Source organism: Dendrobates tinctorius, unplaced genomic scaffold, assembly GCF_039654945.1.
Source record: "Dendrobates tinctorius isolate UK_male_01 unplaced genomic scaffold, ASM3965494v1 ptg000368l, whole genome shotgun sequence".
Lineage (NCBI taxonomy): Eukaryota > Metazoa > Chordata > Amphibia > Anura > Dendrobatidae > Dendrobates > Dendrobates tinctorius.
Genome location: NW_027362034.1, coordinates 538,652 through 565,068, shown reverse-complemented (window position 1 = coordinate 565,068; position 26,417 = coordinate 538,652). Strand labels below are relative to the sequence as shown.

At 45.8% G+C, this 26,417-nt stretch overlaps 1 protein-coding gene across 1 annotated transcript in view; it reads left to right on the top strand.

Moving 5' to 3' along the window:
* LOC141075744 (uncharacterized) overlaps positions 1-26,417 on the top strand; it is a 559,419-nt gene that overhangs the window by 172,407 nt on the left and 360,595 nt on the right. The window lies entirely within an intron of this gene.

The window sequence follows — 26,417 nt, the reverse complement described above, 5'->3', positions numbered from 1 at the left end:
GTGTGCTGAGTTATTAGTGCCCACTCACTGCCCGCCATGTGCTGAGTTATTAGTGCCCACTCACTGCCCACCATGTGCTGAGTTATTAGTGCCCCCTCACTGCCCGCCATGTGCGGAGTTATTAGTGCCCACTCACTGCCCGCCATGTGCGGAGTTATTAGTGCCCACTCACTGCACGCCGTGTGCTGAGTTATTAGTGCCCACTCACTGCCTGCCATGTGAGGAGTTATTAGTGCCCCCTCACTGCCCGCCATGTGCTGAGTTATTAGTGCCCACTCACTGCACGCCGTGTGCTGAGTTATTAGTGCCCACTCGCTGCCCGCCATGTGCTGAGTTATTAGTGCCCACTCACTGCACGCTGTGTGCTGAGTTATTAGTGCCCACTCACTGCCCGCCATGTGCTGAGTTATTAGTGCCCCCTCACTGCCCACCATGTGCGGAGTTATTAGTGCCCACTCACTGCCCGCCATGTGCTGAGTTATTAGTGCCCACTCACTGCACGCCGTGTGCTGAGTTATTAGTGCCCACTCACTGCCCGCCATGTGCTGAGTTATTAGTGCCCACTCACTGCCCGCCATGTGCTGAGTTATTAGTGCCCACTCACTGCACGCCGTGTGCTGAGTTATTAGTGCCCCCTCACTGCCCGCCATGTGCGGAGTTATTAGTGCCCACTCACTGCCCGCCATGTGCTGAGTTATTAGTGCCCCCTCACTGGCCGCCATGTGCTGAGTTATTAGTGCCCCCTCACTGCCCGCCGTGTGCTGAGTTATTAGTGCACACTCACTGCCTGCCGTGTGAGGAGTTATTAGTGCCCCCTCACTGCCCGCCATGTGCTGAGTTATTAGTGCCCACTCACTGCCCGCCATGTGCTGATTTATTAGTGCCCACTCACTGCCCGCCATGTGCTGAGTTATTAGTGCCCACTCAAATGTGCCGAGTTACTCCCCGATTATTTATTTTACACATGATAAAACATAATCCATTCAGGCCTGTGCTATCCACCATCTTAGGTAATATACAATAAGCTCTTGGTGGGTATACTCTGATCATGCCACATACGAGGGGGAGGACTAAAGGCAGCAATAGCTACAGAAATCAAGCACTAAGCTGGAAGTCATGTGCAGATTATATGTACAGCCAGGAAAATGACCTGGAGACACAGGATGTCTATACCCAGCATGATCCGTATACAGCACAGTGAGGAGTGATATCATGTATACAGACCTGTGGTGCAGGTGAAGTACACAGCACAGGGATAGAGCCTTTACACAGATACCACATATAGTGAGTAACCTGGTTACAGAGGATCTGCACACCCAGCCTCACAGTATGTAACAGAGATGAGGTCACATACAGATCATCAGACTCCATAACTGGGAAGGGGGGTAATCAGCACACAGCAGGGTCAGTATACAGTGCACTGACATGAAGTGCAGCCTCTCACCATCACACATACACCATCCCCCGACTGCTCCTCTCACCAGTGTCTCTAATACATGGGACTGCCCAGCTCCACCATAGTAATGGCAGACACTGCGTCCCTGCTCTGTCCTGTCATACATAAACCCAGAACTCATGAAGACTCTGTATAATACAGCAGTAATGTGGGATATCAGCAATGTCTGCAGGGAGGTCACACAAAAGCTGCCTCTGCAATAAGTGAGGGAACATGGCCGCTACATGAATGTCTGAGGTAATCTTGATCCCAGATATGATGTAGGAGCTGATACTACCCTAGTACACACTACACCATGTCTGAGGTGAATGCAGAGTAGTATATCAAACATGTCTGCAGGGAGGTCACACGGAAGCTCACAGTCTGTGAGGAAAATGCAGCAGGCACATGAGGGACATGGCAGCTACATGAATCGCTGAGGTAATAGTGATCCCATACATAATGTAGGAGCTGATACTACACTGGTACATGATGTCTGAGGTGACTGTGCTCCTATCAGCTGTAATGTGAGGTGATGACCCCAGTATTATCCTCCCCGACACTGCAGACATGCTTCCTCCTGTTCATCCTGTGCAAGAAAGAGGGAGAGACACAGATTTCCTGCTCTATATAATCCTCCCCCTCCTCACAGTGACCCCCAGGCACAGACATACTGGGCTTCTTACTCTTAACCCCTTAATGACCAGGGGTATTTTTGGTTTTGCATTTTCATTTTTCCCTCCCCTTCTTTCCAGAGCCATAACTTTTTTATTTTTCCGTCTATATGGCCGTGTGAGGGCTTATTTTTTGCGGGACGAGTTGTACTTTTAAATGACATCATTGGTTTTACCACGTCGTGTACTTGAAAACGGGAAAAAAATTCCAAGTGCGGTGAAATTGCAAAAAAAGTGCAATCCCACACTTGTTTTTTGCTTGGCTTTTTTGTTAGGTTCACTAGATGCTAAATCTCACCTGCCATTATGATTCTCCAGGTCATTACGAGTTCATAGACACCAAACATGTCTAGGTTCTCTTTTATCTAAGTGGTGAAAAAAAATTCCAAAGTTTGCTAAAAAAAAAAAAAAAATTGCGCAATTTTCCGAGACCCGTAGCGTCTCCATTTTTCATGATCTAGGGTTGGATGAGGGCTTATTTTTTCCGTGCCAGACTGATGTTTTTAATGATACAACTTTTGTGCAGATACGTTCTTTTGATCGCCCGTTATTGTATTTTAATGCAATGTCTTGGTGACCAAAAAAACGTAATTCTGGCGTTTTTAATTTTTTTCTCGCTACGCCGTTTAGCGATGGGGTTAATGCTTTTTTTATTGATAGATCGGGCGATTCTGAATGCGGTGATACCTAATATGTGTATGTGGGATTTTTTTTTTTACTGTTTTATTTTGATTGGGGCGAAAGGGGGGTGATTTGAACTTTTAGGTTTTTTTAATTTTTTTTATTTTTAAACTTTTTTTTTTTTTTTTACTTTTGGCATGCTTCAAGAAGCATGCACAACCCGATTGGCTCTGCTACATATGGGCGATGAGCAGATCGCCCATATATAGCAAATTTACTGCTGTGCTTTCAGCGCCGACCACCGGGTGGCGCTGAAAGCCATATGCCTGGAACAACCATAGAGGTCTCATAGAGACCTCTATGGTTGTCCAGGCAACATGACGCCGACCCCCGATCACGTGACGGGGGTCGGCGATGACGTCATTTCCGGCCCGGCGGCTGGAAATGCTATTTAAATGCCCACTGTCAGCTTTGACAGCGGGATTTAACTAGTTAATAGGTGCGGGCGGACGGCGATTCTGCTCGCGCCTATTGAGGGCACATGTCAGCTGTTCATAACAGCTGACATGTCCCGGCTTTGATGCGGGCTCAGTGCCGGAGCCCTCATCAAAGCAGGGGAGATGTCTGATGACGGACTGTGTCCATCATTGGACATTAAGGGGTTAAAGCAACATCCCTCGTGCTTAACAATCTACACCACTATACCAAAAAAGCTGCAGGAGTAAAGGTCCACCCATCCCCAAGTCATGTCCTCCTCCACCTATGGCTCCAGTGGTTTCTTTACATTCTCTCTATAAAATAACAGATTCCTCTTTGTTACACGTCCTAATACTGATCATTTATATCTCTATATTGTAGAGGAAACATTTCTAGGAGTGTATACACTTCACCACAAACACTTCCCATAGATTTTATTATCATCACTGTTATTAAGCTGCTTTTCTCTTTATATCTTTACCATATCACTGTTTATTCTCTTTTCTTACCCGTTGCACAGTTGCACTCTCACTGGTCACTCGGTGGGGTCACATTTGGCTCTTTTCACCTGCATTGTTTTGTTTCCGGACCCCCCTCACTATCACTTTACCTGACTGATCGCTACCAGATGGCTCTATGCAGCATTATTCATCTTGGTCTTACCAACAGGTTTTCATCCTGATCCTCCTGCTTCACTGGGGATGCTGAACGCTCGTGTGGTATGGACCCATCTGGTCTCCATGGCAATGAGTCATCCAGCATCATTCCAGTCACTCCCCCTCGGTGACGCCATTCAATCAGAGGTGCCCGGAGGTGGAGTTACCCAGGATGGCGTGTGACGCTGTTTCCTGGATCCCGCACGTGACACACCACCCGGGGGCGTCACAGATGCCTGTACTCACGTGGGGTATACTCGCTTCCTGTGACCTCTGATTGGCATTTGCCCCAGGTGGTTCAGTTTCTACCAATAAGTCATCAGGGGTATGTCCCCACCACTATTAGGTGTCACGCCAATAACATGACCCTGGACAGGAAAGGGCCGGTATAAACAATAACCACCAATGTGATTGGCTGACATTGGCCGACTCAATCATGTATTGCATAGATGTGACCGGGGAACAGCCCCAATTCCTTTAGGAGCACCCCCACTTTACCCCAGAGTTATCCCCCTTGCCTGGATTAGTGCAGGACCTTGGCGTGTTGGAAACACTTATCCGTACCCTCTGAGGAAGCTGACGGGGCGAAACGCCAGTAAGAGGGAATAGTGGTGAATCTGCCATCTTTCTCTGTACACTCCCGGCATGTCGTCTGTAGGATCTGTAATCTCCATCTCTTGTTAGGATGGTTCCTCCTTTACACTATATGGGCTGTGCTGTATTCCTGGGATATCCCATATAGCACTGGCTGCACTTTATATCTCCTATCTGTACTCCAGGGATGTAATGCGCTGTCAGCTCTTTATTCTCTCACTATTTATACCCTTTGCTCTGTGTCCTCTCATTATATAAGCTATTCATCTATAAGTGCACAGGATCTATTCCCCTTATACACTGATATCCAGTGACAGATCTACAATCCGGTCACATATATCTATGTATGGATTTATCTTACACTCAATAAATACGGTGCACTTATCTCATCTCCACCTTGATAGTGACGCTCTCTTAGGATACATGTTACTCTATGATGGCACTTTTGCACATAGCCACTAGATGGCGCTACAACATTTGACATTTGCCTGAATTTTTATATCTACACATGATTTACACAAATTATATTTTCTTGTCTTAACTATATACTATAACATTAGAAGCTGTGTATTTTTGTAATTATTTGTATGTATACATGATTGATTACCAATTCTGTCCTTGTAAAAACAATCCCCTTTAACCCCTTTCCAACATCGGGTGTAAAAGTACTTCCCCCCTTTGATGTGGGCTCTGGCAGTGAGCCGACATCTTTTCCGTCACATGTCAGCTGTATTGAACATCTGCCATTTGCCCCGAACAGCCTCTGACAGCGGCATTTAATGCACACTTCCAGCAAGTGCACCGGAAATCCACCCATCGGTGACCCCGTCACATAATCATGGGTCACCAATGGGTTGACATGAGAACCAGAGGTCTCCAGCAGACCTCTATGCTTGTCACTGCCGGAATGCTGAGCGCCGCCCGCTAGACAAAACCGCATGGACCAGGGATCATCCTGCCGAACTCCCGCTCTCCTATTAACATGGGCAAAACGCTACTCAGACAACACAGGGTGAGGGTAACACAGTGTGGGCAATGCTTTACTGTACCACAGAACAGGCACATAACACATAGAACAGTCCCAGCACAGTACCCAAGATGGGGCACATTACAGAGTCTCACCCTTCCGCTGACTCTCCAGAATAATAGCAGCTGTGACTACAGATCTTCCAGGGTCACTACCCTATCTGTGGCACACACAGAGAGGAGGTAACGACAAGCGCAGGAAGATGACAGTCCATACAAGGACAGTTAATCCGAGGATTAGAGTTGAGCGAAACGGGTCGAAAAAATTCAAAAGTCGCTGACTTTCGCCAAAGTCGGGTTTCATGAAACGAAACCCGACCTCAGCATGAGGTCGGCCACGAGGTCGGCGACTTTAGCGCCAAAGTCGCATTTCAAAAGATGCTTCAGCGCCCTTTTTCAGCCAATGAGGAAGAACGGACACTGTGGACAACGTGATGACATAGGCAGCGGTCCCCACCATCTTTGAGAAGGGCATGCAAGTGATTGGCTTGCTTTGGGGGGCGTCACAGGGGGTATAAAAGGGCGTGCACGCCGACCACCATTTTACTTCTGCTGATCTCAGTATAGGGCTAGCTGCTGCTGCAGATTCTGTAGGGAGAGTGTTAGGCAGGGAAGAAGATAAAAAATCAGCTGCTGCTGCTAGCGATTTTGCCTGTACAACACACCAGTCACTGTGCAGTGCAAGGGGAGGCTATATTTTGGTGGATCAGCTCTGTTGGTTGTTAGGCTGCCTTATAAGGCTACCTGATAGCTGCATTGCTGGTTTCACACTACTCTGCAAACTGCTTTTTTTAAAAGCAATCCTTTTTTTTTGTCCTGGTGAGATACTGAGTGTGCATTTTTTCACACCAAACAGTGGTGTACGCTCCTCACACAGTACCGTGTAATGGCTGTTATCACGGCCACAGTGAAGCTAAGTGTGTGACTCTGTAAGGATAAGTCGAGGAGTTGTTCCGTTCTTACAGACCTCCACCTTATAGTTTTGTCTGTTTTTCAAACAGTCTAGTCTATTTGCTGTTTGATTACATTCAAAACTATAGAGAGACAGCATGTGTCAGTCCGTATACAAAAACACGGAGCTTGACAATTTAACATACACTGGACAGCGGTGTACGTGCACGCTGCTCTCTCAGTACCGTGTAACGACTGTTATCACGGCAAATTGAAGCTAAGTGTGTGACTCTGTAAGGATAAGTCGAGGAGTTGTTCCGTTCTTACAGACCTACACTCTAGGGAGATTCCAATCCTGCCCTGTCCTATATAACATTTTTCACACCTGCCAAATTCAGCCTGTCATACAGCGGTGTGATATACACTGGGCCTGATACAATACATCAGTGTCCAGAAGTGTGTAAGGACATTCCATTTCTCCCGTCCTATATCACATTTTACACACCAGCCAAATTCAGCCTGTCATACAGCGGTGTGATATACACTGGGCCTGACACAATACATCAGTGTCCAGGAGCATGTAAGGACATTCCATTTCTCCCGTCCTATATCACATTTTACACACCAGCAAAATTCAGCCTGTCACACAGCGGTGTGATATACACTGGGCCTGACACAATACATCAGTGTCCAGAAGTGTGTAAGGACATTCCATTTCTCCTGTCCTATATCACATTTTACACACCAGCCAAATTCAGCCTGTCATACAGCAGTGTGATATACACTGGGCCTGACACAATACATCAGTGTCCAGAAGTGTGTAAGGACATTCCATTTCTCCTGTCCTATATCACATTTTACACACCAGCCAAATTCAGCCTGTCATACAGCGGTGTGATATACACTGGGCCTGACACAATACATCAGTGTCCAGAAGCGTGTAAGGACATTCCATTTCTCCCATCCTATATCACATTTTACACACCAGCCAAATTCAGCCTGTCATACAGTGGTGTGATATACACTGGGCCTGACACAATACATCAGTGTCCAGAAGTGTTTAAGGACATTCCATTTCTCCTGTCCTATATCACATTTTACACACCAGCAAAATTCAGCCTGTCATACAGCGGTGTGATATACACTGGGCCTGACACAATACATCAGTGTCCAGAAGTGTGTAAGGACATTCCATTTCTCCTGTCCTATATCACATTTTACACACCAGCCAAATTCAGCCTGTCATACAGCGGTGTGATATACACTGGGCCTGACACAATACATCAGTGTCCAGAAGTGTGTAAGGACATTCCATTTCTCCTGTCCTATATCACATTTTACACACCAGCCAAATTCAGCCTGTCATACAGCAGTGTGTTATACACTGGGCCTGACACAATACATCAGTGTCCAGAAGCGTGTAAGGACATTCCATTTCTCCCGTCCTATATCACATTTTACACACCAGCCAAATTCAGCCTGTCATACAGCGGTGTGATATACACTGGGCCTGACACAATACATCAGTGTCCAGAAGTGTTTAAGGACATTCCATTTCTCCCGTCCTATATCACATTTTACACACCAGCCAAATTCAGCCTGTCATACAGCGGTGTGATATACACTGGGCCTGACACAATACATCAGTGTCCAGAAGTGTGTAAGGACATTCCATTTCTCCTGTCCTATATCACATTTTACCCACCAGCCAAATTCAGCCTGTCATACAGTGGTGTGATATACACTGGGCCTGACACAATACATCAGTGTCCAGAAGTGTTTAAGGACATTCCATTTCTCCCGTCCTATATCACATTTTACACACCAGCCAAATTCAGCCTGTCATACAGCGGTGTGATATACACTGGACCTGACACAATACATCAGTGTCCAGAAGTGTGTAAGGACATTCCATTTCTCCTGTCCTATATCACATTTTACACACCAGCCAAATTCAGCCTGTCATACAGCGGTGTGATATACACTGGGCCTGACACAATACATCAGTGTCCAGAAGTGTGTAAGGACATTCCATTTCTCCCGTCCTATATAACATTTTTCACACCTGCCAAATTCAGCCTGTCATACAGCGGTGTGATATACACTGGGCCTGACACAATACATCAGTGTCCAGAAGTGGTAGGAGAATTAAATTCTCCTCTGTCCTTTATACACCTTGTACCTTGTTTTACAGTTCCATATCGTTGGTGGAATTGTGGGTACATTTTTGAAAAAAATGAGGAAGTGTGGTGTAAGAGGCCGTGTTAGTGGGCGGGGGTTGCCAGCTGTTAATGATGGTGTTGGTGTTGGATCTGCTGGTAGTGGCAAAAGCAAAATAACACCTAATGCAGGAGGTGTTAAGTCTGCGCCATCGTCTGGCTCCACAAGGCCTCGAAGGCTCCCTTTTCTGGGAGTAGGTAAACCGCTTTTAAAGCTGGAGCTTCAGGAACAAGTTTTGGCCTACATTGCTGACTCGGCCTCCAGCTCTATCGCCTCCTCTTCTGAACTTTTAAAAAATAAAAGCACTGAATCGTCTTTGGAGGCTCATGGTCATGAACCACACCTTTCTTTGTGTCCTTCACACCAACCAAAATTGAAGGATGCGGCAGGCCACACAACAGATTACTCCATGCAGCTGTTTTCACATACCATGCCTGGGTTATCAAGTGAAATGGTGAATTACCCAGGCCAAGATGAATCTGACATGGAGTGCACTGATGCACAGCCACTGATAGATGATTCTGCTGGTACATTCACTCAGAGCACGACATTGTCCTCGCAGAGTACTGTGCCAGATTCTGACCCTGATGAAACTCAGGTGCCCCTTCCCGCATACTATACCACCGTACACGGTGACACAGAGGAAGGTGCACATGACATTGAAGAGGAGGTGATGGATGACCCAGTTGTTGACCCAGATTGGCATCCATTGGGGGAAGAGGGTGCCGCTGCCAATAGCTCCAAAGAGGAGGAGGAGCATCCGCAGCAGGCATCGACATCGCAACAGCTGTTATCTGGCAGGCACGGAGCAGTCCAAAAACGGGTTACAAAAAGCCAAAAAGTTGCTGGACTGCTTGGCCAGACGGTCAAAATAGCACAGCGTGCAAGGACGCAAAATGTCTTCCATAGTAGGAAGAGTGCAGTGTGGCACTTTTTTGAACAAAATCCTAATGATCAGGCCAAGGTTATCTGTAAGAAGTGCGCAAAGACCTTTAGCCGAGGGAAAAATCTGAAAAATTTGAATACCAGTTGCATGCTTAGACATTTAACCACCATGCACTTGCAAGCGTGGACGGAACACCAAACCTCAAGTACCACATGTGCAAATGCTCCCAAAGAAGGTATTCAGCAACGCTACATTGTTTCCCCCACTGTAAGCCCACCAGTTAGCACAGCAGCAAATGTTGAGGTGTCGTTGCAAGGCCAAAGCTGTCAGGGAATCACAATATTATATCAACGAAAGACTGAATCTAGGCCATCAGAAAGAACACCAACTCCACACCATAATCAACCCTCTCTCAGTCCGCCCTGTCCACCGCTAGTTCCACCACAGGCATCTCTCAAGTCCAGCTCACCCTGCCAGAGACTATGAGTAGGACAAGAAAGTGCTCATCCTCTCATCCGCGTACACTGGGTTTGAACGCCCACATTGCCAAACTAATCTCGTTAGAGACGATGCCCTATCGGTTGGTGGAAAGCGCAGCTTTCCTCAAACTCATGGCCTACGCAGTACCACGCTATGAACTACCCAGTCACCACTTCTTTTCTCGCAAAGCCATCCCAGCCCTCCACCTTCATGTGAAGGATGGCATTGTCCATGCACTCAAGCAATCAGTGAGTGGAAAGGTGCACCTCACAACTGATGCATGGTCCAGTAGGGATGGCCAGGGCCGTTACGTGTCCATCACTGCGCACTGGGTTAATGTGGTGGATGCAGGGTCCACAGGGGACAGCGGTGGTGGGACAGTGCTGCCTAGCCCACGGTATAGGAAACAGTTGGCTGTAGGCGTTCGACCCTCCTCCTCCTCCTCCTCTAGAAGCGAAAGCTCGTCCCCAGAGCGCAGTCGCAGCAGCACTCCATCCGCAGCTGCCAGTGTTGCACACGAGGTGTCCCCCTATCGATCAGCTAGAGGAAAGCGTCAGCAGGCTGTGTTGAAGATGATGTGTTTGGGCAACAGACACACCGCGGAGGTACTGGCCGACTACTTTCAGCAACAAACTGAGTCATGGCTGGGCAGTCTACATCTTGAGGCAGGCAAGGTAGTCAGCGATAACGGCCAGAATTTTGTGGCTGCCATAGCCCTTTCAAAACTCAAACACATACCTTGCTTGGCTCACACCTTGAACCTGGTGGTGCAGTGCTTCCTCAATAATTATCCAGAGTTAACAGGCCTGCTCCAGAAGGTTCGAAAACTGTGCTCGCACATCCGCCGGTCGCCCGTACACTCCAGTCATATGCAGAAGCTGCAGCGATTGCTACACCTTCCCAAGCACCGGCTAATTATCGACGTTGCAACAAGGTGGAACTCCACCCTGCACATGGTTGAGCGGCTGTGCGAACAGAGGCAGGCCATAATGCATTTGTGGGAGGATACCCGGACATGCACTTTGAGGGCAGACATGGAGTTGACAGGTGTGCAGTGGTCAAAGCTGAAAGACCTCTGTAAAGTCCTTCAGTGTTTTGAGGAATGCACACGGCTGGTAAGCGCAGACGACGCCATCATAAGCATGAGCATCCCACTTATGCGTCTGCTCATGCAAACTTTGACACACATTAAGGAGCAGGCGTCTGCAGCCAATGTTGATGAGGAGGAAGAGGAGGAGGGAATCCTTGATGACAGTCAGCCATTGTCTGCTCCGGGACCTCTCCTGCATGAGGTGGAGGAAGAAGAGGAAGAGGAGGGTGATGATGGGGATGATTATTTAGAGGAGGAGGATGCTTCTCTTGTGTCCAGAGAAAATGTTGGCGTGGCAAGGTTTGGTACAGGGTTTGTGCGTGACTAGAGGGATGTGGATTTGCCAGAAAGTGCTCCTCCACCAAGCAGTTGCACTGCATCATTGACACCGGGAACATTGGCCCACATGTCAGATTATGCCTTGCAGATCCTAAAAAGGGACCCCCGCATTGCCAAAATGATGAACGATGACGACTACTGGTTGGCCAGCATCCTGGATCCATGCTATAAAGGCAAATTCCAAAACATCATGCCACAGGAGAACCTTGACCTAATATTGGCTAACAAACAAGCTACTCTGGTAAACCGGTTGGTTGAGGCATTCCCAGCACACAGCAGCGGTGATGGTTCTCACACGAGCCGTAGGGGCCAGGGGCAGCTTGGAAGAGGTGTTCGTGGTGCACACATCAGAAGTGGCGTTGGAGACAGGGGTTTCATGACCATGTTGTGGACTGATTTTTCAAGTCCCGCTCACATGACTGGTAATACTGCATCGATGGAAAGTGACAGGAGACAGCACTTGTCAACTATGGTTACAAACTACTTTTCCTCCCATGTCGATGTTCTCCCTCACAGGTCATTCCCCTTTGACTATTGGTCCGCTAAACTGGACACCTGGCCTGAATTGGCACAATATGCCTTACAGGAGCTCGCTTGCCCAGCTGCAAGTGTGCTATCGGAAAGAGTCGTCAGTGCTGCTGGATCAATCCTGACAGAAAAAAGGACCCGTCTGTCGACCCAAAATGTGGATGATCCAACCTTCATTAAAATGAACCATTCATGGGTTTCCAAGGATTTTGTCCCACCTTCCCCTGATGACACATAGGTTGACAGAAAAATGGCTTGCTTCGGTCCTCCTCTTCCTGGGACTTGACCAATTTCGCCTTTTGCATCAGCTGAATGTCCAACATCAACATATGCCACTTTATAAACATCCCTAACTTTGCTGCCTCCCCCCCCAAGGCCTGGGTCACCACCTAGCGCATGAAACCGTGCGATTGCCGTTGCCCTGGACAGGTGGTTAAGTCGACTCTTGGGCACGGGCACTGGCATAGGGTCCCTCATAGTGCATTCAAGTGTCTCTGACGGTGGGGGTGCACACCCGCCGTCAGACACACCGCCATACTAAGAGGGGCCCAGTGCCAGTACCGGGGCCCACGAGTGGGCCCCCCTTGCTTGGGCAGGGCCCCAGCATTTGCAGTCTTTACCTCTCCCTGCTCCTCCGCTGTGTAGTCTGGCCTGTCAAATCCATACTGGGCCTGACACCGTCTGAGCCTGCCTCCTGATCTATACACATATATTTTGAATGTGTAAACTATGCTATCCATACATGTTATCCGGTGATACGGTACCCTTTCTCACCTTTGTGCAATCACGTGTAATCCATACTGGGCCTGAGAACGGCTGGCGAGCTGTTAAGTAAGCTACAGCACCTGTGGTTTGCACACGTAAGTTTTTCATTTTTTCAGGAATGACGGTTAGGCCTAATTCCGGAACTGCGGTTGACCTGCACTTACTGGGAAATCATCGTTCGCGGGTAATAATTGTAATCACAGATCCCCATCACTAACGGTGTTCAGCGGGTTATCTGCACCTGTAAGCGACACACGCTGGCCCTTTCAGTGTAGCGCACATGCAGCCACGGACATGTAAGGGCATGACACACCAGTTATTGGCCAATCTCGCGTGCCAGAGCCTCGCGTGTCCGTCTAGTAAGCTGGACGCGGACCGCGGGGGCATGACGGAGTCTCGTTCATTAACGGAATTAAGCTTGCAATGTGTGCATCTTTTCGGTTGCTGGATGGTTGAGGTTGCCTGTGTTGAGTCAAATTATGCCGCAGGCTCCACTCCTGGTGGTGCCCTTCTGGTCATTCCTTTAAGGTTCAGCTTTGCAACCATACTGCCCATGTAAAACAAACACTTTGCCTTCATGGACGCTGTTTGGAGGGTCGTGACTCGTGGGAATAATGCCGCCCAATCAGTTAACCTGCTAGAGAGATCCTTCGTTGCTCCCAAGCATGACATCACACTCCCTAGGAGGAACGTAATGCCACTGTGGCGACCGTACTCCTGGGGGCGACACAAGTGCACTGATGCCCAGCCACTGCTCGATGATTCTGCTGGTACATTGACCCAGACCACTACATTCCCCTCGCACTCTACACAGCCTGAATATGACCCTGATGAAATGGTTACCCTTCCCATATACTGTTCCACCTTACACGGTGACAAAGAGTAAGCTGCAGATGAAAGTGCAGGTTCGGCCCACCTGCCGTCAGACACACCACCGTACTATCAGGGGCCCTGTGCCAGTGCCGTCGCCGAGTGGGCCCCCCCTGCTTGCTCAGGATCACAGCAGTTGCAAGGTTGAAATACTTACCTCTCCCTGCTCCACCGCCATGACGTCTTCCGCGTTTCCTGACAGTGATATTCTGATCAGAGAGAGCAATGACATCACGTCTGTACGCCCTCTGCCTAAACAGCCAAGTGCAGTGTGATGGAAGATGGGGACGACGAGGAGTCCAGACTAGTACAGGGATTCCCTACTGAGGAGAATTATTTCATTGTTTTCAATGTTGGGCACTGTAGGTGTGTTTCCTGTCCTCCTCTCACTGCCGACTGTTCTTCCCCATTGACTTACATTGGGTTTCGTGTTTCAGTCGGACCCCCGACTTTTCACTATAGTCGGCCGATTTCGTTCGACCCGACTTTTGCGAAAGTCGGGTTTCGCGAAACCCAACTCGACTCGAAAAAAGGCAAAGTCGCTCATATCTACCGAGGATCACAACCTGGCTTCATCTTCCAGAGTTGGTTACTCCACCTGTGGCACGCACACAGAGAGGAGGTAACAACAAGTGTAGGAAGATGACAGTTCATTGAGTCCATACAAGGTACAAGGTCAATTGATCTGAGGATCACAACCTGGCTCCAAACGTATTCATGGTTCAGTGATGGTCAATGGAGCAGATCTGTATTCTTCCAACCGAGGCTGAAAACCCCTAGGTTGTTTCCTATAGAATGATAGATCCATGTCCATTGTGATGATGTTGTGGCTGCTGTCCTGTCTCTTGTCTTTTGGATGTATAGATGTCTTGGCAGAATCTCTCTGGCTGTTTCTCTCTCTGTCTCTTTATACAGAGGCCTGTAACCTATTTTTAGACTTAACATGTGTCCCTCATTCAGTATTTCCATAAAGGGTAAGAATGGAGATGAGATCAAGTAGCATTACTTGATCATTTAAACTATTTGCATAGTTTTTCCCTCTCTGCTTTAGAAGTCAACAAACTGGCTCCATAACACAATGCATAATTAGCATATCAGCAAACATCACTAGTGATCAAGGATAAGTGCACAATAAAAGTCAATATTACTGGCTTACACAAACAAAAGTCTGTTTTCCTGACCAACTAGAAATCAACACTTAAATTTAAAGCCAACATACAGATAACATTCTATTATTCTTCGTTTGCTAAAAAATAGTCGTCTGGTTAATTAAGGAACAATGCTGTATGTCTTCACAATGCCAAAAGAAAATAAAAATGTTTTTAAAAATATAAAAAAATATAAAAGTTCAAATCACCCCCTTTCGCCCCCATTCAAACTAAAACAATACAAAGAAAATAAAACATATACATATTTGGTATCACCGCATTCAGAATCGCTTGATCTATCAATCTGAAAAAATAATTAAACCAATCGCTAAACGGCGTAACGAGAAAAACCCAAACGCCAGAATTACCGTATTTTTCGGACCATAAGACGCACTTTTTTCCCAAAAATTTTTGGGAGAAAATGGGTGGTGCGTCTTATGGTCGCAATATACTAACCTCCGATCATGGCTGGAGGCTGGTGCAGGGCTCTGTGGTGTGGTGGCGGGCTGTGCTCCTGTGCAGTGGCAGCGGCTCTCTGTGCTCCGTGGGGGGCTCCGCCGACATTTCCTCAAAGCCCGGGAACATGGACGCCAGGAAGATGACCGCCGATCCGGGGACGGCGCATGCTCAGGTTCAGATCTCGTTGCCAAGATTTGAATCTCGTCTCCCGAGATCTCGGGACGAGATCTGAACCTGAGCATGCGCCGTCCCAGGACCAGCAGCCATCTTCCCGGCGTCCATGTTCCCGGGGGCCACCGCAACATGGCAGCAGCCAGCAATGGATTTGAGGGGGCCTCCGGGCTTTGAAGAAATGCCGGCGTAGCCGATGCTCCTGCATCGGAGCCGCCACCACTGCACCAGAGCACAGCCCGCTGCCAGCACCACACTACTGTGCCCACCTACCCCAGCACAGCCCAGCTTCCTCAGCACAGCTCACCTGCCCCAGCACAGCCCACCTGCCCCAGCACAGCACAGATGCCCCAGCACAGCCCACCTGCCGCAGCAAAGCCCACGAGCCCCAGCACAACCAACCTGCCCCAGCACAGCCCAACTGCCCCAGCACAGAGCCGCCACCACCGCACCAGCCTGGACCACTGAATGACCCCTGTGACCACTCCTCCACCTGTGCCGGATCGCTTCCCTGGTAAGCTGAATTCGGACTGTAAGACGGACCCCATTTGACACATTATTGTTTTTTTCTCTATTTTCCTTCTGAAAATTTGGGGTGCATCTTATAGTGTTTTTTTGATCACTCCAACATAGCACAAGAAAATTTGGGGTGCATCTTATAGTGTTTTTTTGATCACTGCAACATAGCACAAGATCGTATCTGCATCAAAATGGTATCCATTAAAAAAGTTAGCTCGGCACACAAAAAATAAACCTTCACCCAACCCAAGATCATGAAAAATGGAGACGCGACAAGTATCAGAAAATGGTGCAATTCTTTTATACTTTACCTAATAAAGTTGAGTTATTTTTACTGATAAATGTTTGTTTTGGGTCATTTATTTTCTGCTGGTATTTGGTTTATTCTATAAAACTCCCATATAATATTCTCACCTTGAATTTATTCTATAAAACTCTCATATAATATTCTCACCTTGAACGCACGCCGTGTTCTTGGCTCTTTTGAGGTTTTTATGTCATGTGAGCCCTGTACCCAATCAGCGCTGATGTCACTGTCCCCACTTTCGGACAAATCAAGCATCATGAGGCCGTCAGAGAGCAGCTGCAGCCCTGGCTTCCTGTTGAAGTTCAATATGTCCGAAGGAACAGTGAAGCTGCCGGTGATTGGGTGCAGGGCTCGTGTGATGTGAGAACCTCACATAAGCCCCGGGACAGTGAGTCTCCACACCGCTGAAGTGGAGCCGGAACGCCAGCGGAGTGTGAGTGTTTTTATTTTAAAGAGGCCAAACATGAGGAAGGAGTTCACTGAGAAAAAAAAAGATATATATACCGTATTTTGTGGAGTATAAGACACACCGGTTCTAGTGCAGGAAATTAGGAAAAAAAAATAAAGCAAACAATGTGGTCAATTCTGTACCTAATACAGTATGCCTTATCCTGGTATATATGGTCCCCTCACCCCCATCCTGATACACATGGTAATCTCATTCCTACCCTGGTGTACATGGATCCCTCATCCCTATCCTAGTATGCATGGCCCCCTCATCCCTATCCTGGTATGCATGGATGCCTCATCCCTATCCTAGTATGCATGGCCCCCTCATCCCTATCCTGGCAGGAATGATCGCCCTCATCCCTATACTAGTATGCATGGCCCCATTCCTATCCTGGTATGCTGGGTTCCCCGTCTCATCGTAGTTTATACGGCCCCATCCCTATTGCCCCCACCCCCATTCTCGTATACATGGCCCCACCAGAAAACATTAAAAAAATTTACACTTACCTACCCGGCGCTCCCTCACGGCATCCTGCTCCGTTGCCAGCAACTGCTTTATGATTGTAAGCAGCACATGGCAGGGACGTCATGCACTGCTCACAAGCAGAGCACAGGTGCTGGAGTAGTCACCGGGACTGTTCATCGGAGATCGTGGAGAGTATTCATTGCTCTTCAGTAGTGCGCAGTGTCAGCCAACGGCTTCATGCTGCTGCTGGCGGTCACGTGTGCCGCTACTTAAGAGAAATCAATATTCATTGGATTCATTCATTCATCAGGAGACTATTAAATATTGAACTATATCCAAGCGGAACTAGACGAAGAAAACCCTAAATTCATGTATCATGTTATCCAAAACAGTCAGAAAACTAGCCACATATTGGCAGACCCCAGACTATATACTTCGTAAGTTTATAAGCCAGTCCAGTGTCAGGAATAGATAGTATGTGAAAATACAGTATAATTCTTGTGTTTTTCTCCTATAGGGACTGCCCTAGTTTGGTAATGTAACTGCTGTTAATTAGTAGTGCAGACAAATTGTCCTAGACTAAACTCAGTCTTCAGACGGCCCAATATGTACCACTCAGGGAAAACTTACCTGCTCCAAAGATCATTAGCAGCTTCTAACTAATGGCCATGCTGCGGTCTGTCAGGGAACGAGTGCAATATCGTTATAAAGACTAGGGATATGTGCAATCATAATGTCTGGGAGATCTGTGCCATTATTTAGTATGAATATGGAAATTATCTCTGAAAATTAAGTGTTCCCTGAGCGGTATATACGGTATTTTCACATACTATCTATTCCTGACACTGGAGGGGCTTATAAATGTACAAAGTATATAGTTTGAAGTCTGGGGTCGGCTAGCTATTACAAAAGAGCAAACAGATATTTGAAGCTGCTGGTGCTTCTGGAGTCCCTCGAACCTTAAGGTGTAGGATCCTTCAAAGGCTTGCTGTGGTGCATAAACCTACTATTCAGCCACCCCTAAACAGTGCTCACAAGCAGAAACGGTTGCAGTGGGCCCAGACATACATGAAGACTAATTTTCAAACAGTCTTGTTTACTGATGACTGTCGAGCAACCCTGGATGGTCCAGATGGATGGAGTGGTGGATAGCTGGTGGATGGCCACCATGTCCCAACAAGGCTGCGACATCATCAAGGAGGTGGAGGAGTCAAGTTTTGGGCCGAAATCATGGGGAAACAGCTGGTAGGGCCCTTTAAGGTTCCTGAAGGTGTGAAAATGACCTCTGCAAAGTACACTGTTCAAAAAAATAAAGGGAACACTTAAACAACAGAATATAACTCCAAGTAAATCAAACTTCTGTGAAATCAAACTGTCCAGTTAGGAAGCAACACTGATTGACAATCAATTTCACATGCTGTTGTGCAAATGGAATAGACAACAGATGGAAATTATCGGCAATTATCAAGGCACCCTCAATAAAGGAGTGATTCTGCAGGTGGGAACCACAGGCCACATCTTAGTACCAATGCTTTCTGGCTGATGTTTTGGTCACTTTTGAATGTTGGTTGTGCTTTCACACTCGTGGTAGCATGTGACAGACTCTACAACCCACACAAGTGGCTCAGGTAGTGCAGCTCATCCAGGATGGCACATTAATGGGAGCTGTGGCAAGAAGGTTTGCTGTGTCTGTCAGCATAGTGTCCAGAGGCTGGAGGCACTACCAGGAGACAGGCCAGTACACCAGGAGACATGGAAGGGGCCGTAGGAGGGCAACAACCCAGCAGCAGGACCGCTACCTCAGCCTTTGTGCAAGGAGGAACAGGAGGAGCACTGCCAGAGCCCTGCAAAATGATCTTCAGCAGGCCACAAATGTGCATGTGTCTGCACAAACGGTTAGAAACCGACTCAATGAGGATGGTCTGAGTGCCCGACATCCACAGATGGGGGTTGAGCTCACAGCCCAACACTGTGCGGCCCTCCAAAGAAATGCCACCCCACACCATAGAATCATAGAATCGTAGAGTTGGAAGGGACCTCCTGGGCCATCTGGTCCAACCCCCTGCTCAAAGCAGGATTCGCTAAATCATCCCAGTCAGATGTCTGTCCAGCCTCTGTTTGAAGACTTCCATTGAAGGAGAACTCACCACTTCTCATGGCAGCCTGTTCCACTCATTGATCACTCTAACTGTCAAAAAGTTTTTTCTAATATCTAATCTGTGTCTCCTCCCATTCAGTTTCATCCCATTGCTTCTAGTCTTTCCTTGTGCAAATGAGAATAAAGTTGATCCTTCTACAATGTGACAGCCCTTTAGATATTTGTAGACAGCTATTAAGTCTCCTCTCAGTCTTCTCTTTTGCAAACTAAACATTCCCAAATCCTGCAACCTTTCCTCATAAGACAGGGTTTGCAGACCGGTCACCATTCCAGTCGCTCTTTTCTGAACTTGCTCCAGTTTGTTGATGTCGTTTGTAAAATGTGGTGCCCAAAACGGGACACAATATTCCAGATGAGGCCTGACCAAAGAGGAGTAGAGGGAAATAATGACTTCACGTGATCTAGACTGTATGCTTCTGTTAATACATCCTAGAATTGCATTTGCCTTTTTTGCTGCTGCATCACACTGTTGACTCATATTCAGTCTGTGATCTATTAGTAGAATCATAGAATCGTAGAGTTGGAAGGGACCTCCTGGGCCATCTGGTCCAACCTCCTGCTCAAAGCAGGATTCGCTAAATCATCCCAGTTAGATGTCTGTCCAGCCTCTGTTTGAAGACTTCCATTGAAGGAGACCTCACCACTTCTCGTGGCAGCCTGTTCCACTCATTGATCACTCTAACTGTCAAAAAGTTTTTTCTAATATCTAATCTGTGTCTCCTCCCATTCAGCTTCATCCCATTGCTTCTAGTCTTTCCTTGTGCAAATGAGAATAAAGTTGATCCTTCTACAATGTGACAGCCCTTTAGATATTTGTAGACAGCTATTAAGTCTCCTCTCAGTCTTCTCTTTTGCAAACTAAACATTCCCAAATCCTGCAACCTTTCCTCATAAGACAGGGTTTGCAGACCGGTCACCATTCTGGTCGCTCTTTTCTGAACTTGCTCCAGTTTGTTGATGTCTTTTTTAAAATGTGGTGCCCAAAATTGGACACAATATTCCAGATGAGGTCTGACCAAAGAGGAGTAGAGGGAAATAATTACTTCACGTGATCTAGACTGTATGCTTCTGTTAATACATCCTAGAATTGCATTTGCCTTTTTTGCTGCTGCATCACACTGTTGACTCATATTCAGTCTGTGATCTATTAGTATACCCAAGTCTTTTTCACATGTGCTGTCACTTAGCCCTATTCCTCCCATTCTATATATGCTTTTTTCATTTTTATTGCCCAGATGTAGTACTTTGCATTTCTCCCTGTTAAAAACCATTCTGTTAGTTGCTGCCCACTTCTCCAGTTTATTTAAATCTTTTTGAATCCTCTCTCTCTCTTCTCTAGTATTAGCTATCCCTCCTAGCTTTGTGTCATCAGCAAATTTAATCAGTTTACCCTCAATTCCTTCATCTAAATCGTTGATGAAGATGTTGAACAATACAGGGCCCAGGACAGAGCCCTGTGGTACCCCACTTGAGACATTCTTCCAACTGGATGTGCAGCCATTTACGACCACTCTTTGGGTCCGATCACTAAGCCAGTTATGAATCCACCTAACAGTTGCCTTGTCCATTCCATACTTAGTCATTTTTTCAATAAGGATTGTATGAGAGACTTTGTCAAATGCTTTGCTGAAGTCAAGATATACTATATCTACAGCATTTCCTTGATCCACCCAATTAGTAATACCATCATAGAAGGAAATTAAATTAGTCTGACATGACTTATTAGTTACAAACCCATGCTGACTCTGTTTAATCACTTCATTCTTATCCAGGTATTGACATACATGTTGTTTAATAATTTGTTCAAAGATCTTTCCTGGTATAGAAGTCAGACTCACCGGCCTATAGTTGCCTGGGTCCACCTTCTTCCCCTTTTTGAAGATAGGAACAACATTTGCTCTTCTCCAGTCTTCTGGGACTTCTCCTGTTCTCCAAGAATTTTCAAAGATTATGGAGAGGGGTTCAAAAATTTCTTCTGCTATCTCCTTCAGTACTCTGGGGTGTAATTCATCTGGACCTGGAGACTTGAATACATTTAGGTTAGCTAAGTGTTTCCTCACTATCTTTCTGTTTATAGATATCCTGGATTCTTCTATTCCCTTAATAGGACAGTGAATAACAGTTGATGTTACATTTCCTTTCTGAGAGAAAACAGATGCAAAATAGGAATTTAAAAGTTCAGCCTTCTCAACATCCTGTCTTACCATTTCATCATTTTCATCCTGTAAAAATCCTATAGCATCTTTGACTTTTCTTTTACTTTTGACATATCCCCAAAATCCTTTATTATTGCTTTTGACATCTCTTGCAAGCCTCAATTCATTTTCAGCTTTAGTAATCTGATTTGTGCCTTGCAGGTTCTGCAGACAGCATTATATTCTTCTTTAGATATGCCTCCTTCTTTCCATTTTATAAACATTTTTTGCTTCCTTTTTAGCATGTGCTTAAGTTCTGTGTTCATCCATCCTGGTTTCCTTAAATGCTTCCTATTCTTCCCTCTTTTCGGAATTGTTAACAACTGTGCTTTGAGAATTTCATTTTTCAAGATTTCCCATCCTTCCTGGACATTTTTGTCTTTAAGGATATCCAGCCATTGGATCCCTCCAATTCTCTTTCTGAATCCCTTAAAATCTGCCTTTCTGAAATCTAACCTTGACGTCTGAGTCTTCACAGGTCTTCCGCCTCTAGTTATCCAAAATTCTAAAATAGCATGGTCGCTACCTCCTAGGGTCCCAGCCACTTTTACCTCCTCAACCATTTCCTCCCTGTTTATAAGGATTAGATCCAAGGTAGCAGTTCCCCTTGTTTTCTCCTTTACCTTTTGGAAGATAAAGTTGTCAGCAAGAGAGGATAAGAATTTCCTTGACCTGTTAGTTTTGCCTGAGAGAGATTCCCAACAAATGTCTGGATAGTTGAAATCTCCCATGACAACTATGTCATATTTTTTGGAGAACTTGGCCATTTGATGCATAAAGAGTTCATCCATATCTTCAGCTTGCACAGGCGGCCTGTAGTAAATGCCTACAATGGTGTCCTTTCCATTGTTCTGTCCTTGTATTCTTACCCAAACAGTTTCCACAGAACTCCCAGTCTCTGAAGCTTCAATCTCTGTGCAGATATACGCATTTCTAACATACAATGCGACACCCTCTCCTCGTTTATCAAGTCTGTTTCTTGCAAATAAGTTGTATCCTTCTAGTCTTGTATTCCAATCATGTGTATTGTCCCACCAAGTTTCAGTGATTCCAATGACATCATATTTCTTTTCCTGTGTTAGTAGTTCCAATTCTCCTTGTTTGTTGCCCATGCTTTGTGCATTAGTATAGAAACATTTTAGTTTGTGATTGGTTTCTCTTACTCCAATATTTTTTTTAATTAGATTCTTTCGTCTTTGTTCTTCCTTTCCACTTCTAATAGCAGAGTTCTAGTAGCATTTGTCAGGTGTATGGCTTTTTCTGGTCTTTTGCTTCCCTTCCCATGTTGTTCTAGTTTAAAGCTCTCCTTACAAGTGTAGCAAGGCGACTTCCAAATACCTGCTTTCCAGTCTTCGTAAGGTGCACCCCATCTCTAGCAAGTAGTCCATCGTATAAGTAGTTCACTCCGTGATCCAGAAATCCAAATCGTTGCTGACTTAGTATACCCAAGTCTTTTTCACATGTGTTGTCACTTAGCCCTATTCCTCCCATTCTGTATATGCTTTTTTCATTTTTATTGCCCAGATGTAGTACTTTGCATTTCTCCCTGTTAAAAACCATTCTGTTAGTTGCTGCCCACTTCTCTAGTTTATTTATATCTTTTTGAATCCTCTCTCTTCTCTAGTATTAGCTATCCCTCCTAGCTTTGTGTCATCAGCAAATTTAATCAGTTTACCCTCAATTCCTTCATCTAAATCAATGATAAAGATGTTGAACAATACAGGGCCCAGGACAGAGCCCTGTGGTACCCCACTTGAGACATTCTTCCAACTGGATGTGCAGCCATTTACGACCACTCTTTGGGTCCGATCACTAAGCCAGTTATGAATCCACCTAACAGTTGCCTTGTCCATTCCATACTTAGTCATTTTTTCAATAAGGATTGTATGAGAGACTTTGTCAAATGCTTTGCTGAAGTCAAGATATACTATATCTACAGCATTTCCTTGATCCACCCATTCAGTGATTCCGTCATAGAAGGAAATTAAGTTAGTCTGACATGACTTATTAGTTACAAACCCATGCTGACTCTGTTTAATCACTTCATTCTTATCCAGGTACTGACATACATGTTGTTTAATAATTTGTTCAAAGATCTTTCCTGGTATAGAAGTCAGACTCACCGGCCTATAGTTGCCTGGGTCCACCTTCTTCCCCTTTTTGAAGATAGGAACAACATTTGCTCTTCTCCAGTCTTCTGGGACTTCTCCTGTTCTCCAAGAATTTTCAAAGATTATGGAGAGGGGTTCAAAAATTTCTTCTGCTATCTCCTTCAGTACTCTGGGGTGTAATTCATCTGGACCTGGAGACTTGAATTCATTTAGGTTAGCAAAGTGTTTCCTCACTATCTTTCTGTTTATAGATATCCTGGATTCTTCTATTCCCTTAATAGGACAGTGAAGAACAGTTGATGTTACATTTCCTTTCTGAGAGAAAACAGATGCAAAACAGGAATTTAAAAGTTCGGCCTTCTCAACATCCTGTCTTACCATTTCATCATTTTCATCCTGTAAAAATCCTATAGCATCTTTGACTTTTCTTTTACTTTTGACATATCCCCAAAATCCTTTATTATTGCTTTTGACATCTCTTGCAAGCCTCAATTCATTTTCAGCTTTAGCTAATCTGATTTGTGCCCTGCAGGTTCTGCAGACAGCATTATATTCTTCTTTAGATATGCCTCCCTCTTTCCATTTTATAAACATTTTTTTCTTCCTTTTTAGCATGTGCTTAAGTTCTGTGTTCATCCATCCTGGTTTCCTTAAATGCTTCCTATTCTTCCCTCATTTCGGAATTGTTAACAACTGTGCTTTGAGAATTTCATTCCATTACTGACCTACTGCCAAAGTGGTCATGCTGAAGGATGTTGCAGACAGCAGATCGCTCTCCACGGCATCTCCAGACTCTGCCACGTCTGTCACATGTGCTCAGTGTGAACCTGCTTTCATCTGTGAAGAGCACAGGGCACCAGTGGCGGACTTGCCAATCCTGGTGTTCTGTGGCAAATGCCAAGCGTCTTGCACGGTGTTGGGCTGTGAGCACAACCACCATCTGTGGATGTCGGGCACTCAGACCATCCTCATGGAGTTGGTTTTTAACCATTTGTGCAGACACATGCACATTTGTGGCCTGCTGGAGGTCATTTTGCAGGGCCCTGGCAGTGCTCCTCATGTTCCTCCTTGCACAAAGGCTGAGGTAACGGTCCTGCTGCTGGGTTGTTGCCCTCCTACAGCACCCTCCACATCTCCTGGTGTACTGGCCTGTCTCCTGGTAGCGCCTTCAGCTTCTAGACACTACGCTGACAGACACAGCAAACCTTCTTGCCACAGCTCGCATTGATGTGACATCCTGGATGAGCTGCACTACCTGAGCCACTTGTGTGGGTTGTAGAGTCCGTCTCATGCTACCATGAGTGTGAAAGCACAACCAACATTCAAAAGTGACCAAAACATCAGCCAGAAAGCATTGGTACCGAGATGTGGTCTGTGGTCCCCACCTGCAGAACCACTCCTTTATTGAGGGTGTCTTGATAATTGCCAATAATTTCCATCTGTTGTCTATTCCATTTGCACAACAGCATGTGAAATTGATTGTCAATCAGTGTTGCTTCCTAAGTGGACAGTTTGATTTTGCAGAAGTTTGATTTACTTGGAGCTATATTCTGTTGTTTAAGTGTTCCCTTTAATTTTCTGAGCAGTGTATATACTTCGTAAGTTTATAAGCCCCTCCAGTGTCAGGAATAGATAGTATGTGAAAATACCGTATATACCACTCAGGGAACACTTTACTTTCAGAGATAATTTCCATATTCATACTAAATGATGGCACAGATGTTCCAGACATTATGGTTGCACATATCCCTAGTCTTTATAATAATATTGCACTCATTCCCTGACAGACTGCAGCATGGCCATTAGTTAGAAGCTGCTAATGATCTTTGGAGCAGGTACGTTTTCCCTGAGTGGTACATATTGGGCCGTCTGAAAACTGAGTTTAGTCTAGGACAATTTGTCTGCACTACTAATTAACAGCAGTTGCATTACCAAACTAGGGCAGTCCCTATAATAATAATAATAATAATAATAAATTTTATTTTTATAGCGCCGACATATTCCGCAGCACTTTACATTTCAGAGGGGATTTGTACAGACAATAGACATTACAGCATAACAATAATCATACAGTAGATTATAACAAATACCAAGAGGAAAGAGGGCCCTGCTCGCAAGCTTACAGTCTATGAGGAAAGAGGTAGACACGAAAGGTGGGTGGTAACAGTTGCCCTGATTGTATGGACCAGCCATAATGTTAAGTGTGTGACAGTACAGACACAGAGGGCTAATGGATGCATAAAGCATGTGGGAACATGATGCGAGGAACCTGGTTATGGTAAAACTTTTGGCTGTGCCACACAGGGATAGATTAGGTTAATGTGTTGAGGCGATAGGCCAGTCTGAATAAATGCGTTTTTAGGGCACGCTTAAAATTGTGGGGATTGGGGACTAATCGTTTTGACCTGGGAAGTGCATTCCAAAGAATTGGCGCGGCACGTGTAAAGTCTTGGAGACGGGAGTGGGAGGTTCTGACTATTGAGGATACCAACCTCAGGTCATCAGCAGAACGGAGGGCGCGGGTAGGGTGGTAGACTGAAACAAGGGAGGAGATGTAGGGTGGTGCTGAGCCATGGAGGGCTTTGTGGGTGAGGGTAATAAGTTTATACTGAATTCTGGAGTGGATGGGTAGCCAGTGTATATAGGAGAAAAACACAACAATTATACTGTATTGTCACATACTATCTATTCCTGACACTGGAGGGGCTTATAAACTTACGAATTATACAGTTTGAAGCCTGGGATCTGCCAATATGTGGCTAGTTTTCTGACTGTTTCGGATAACATGATACATGATTTTAGTTTTTTTGTCTAGTCTCGCTTGAATATAGGTCAATATTAAATAGTCTCCTGATGAGTCGCCTTTTGTGAGGACGATGAA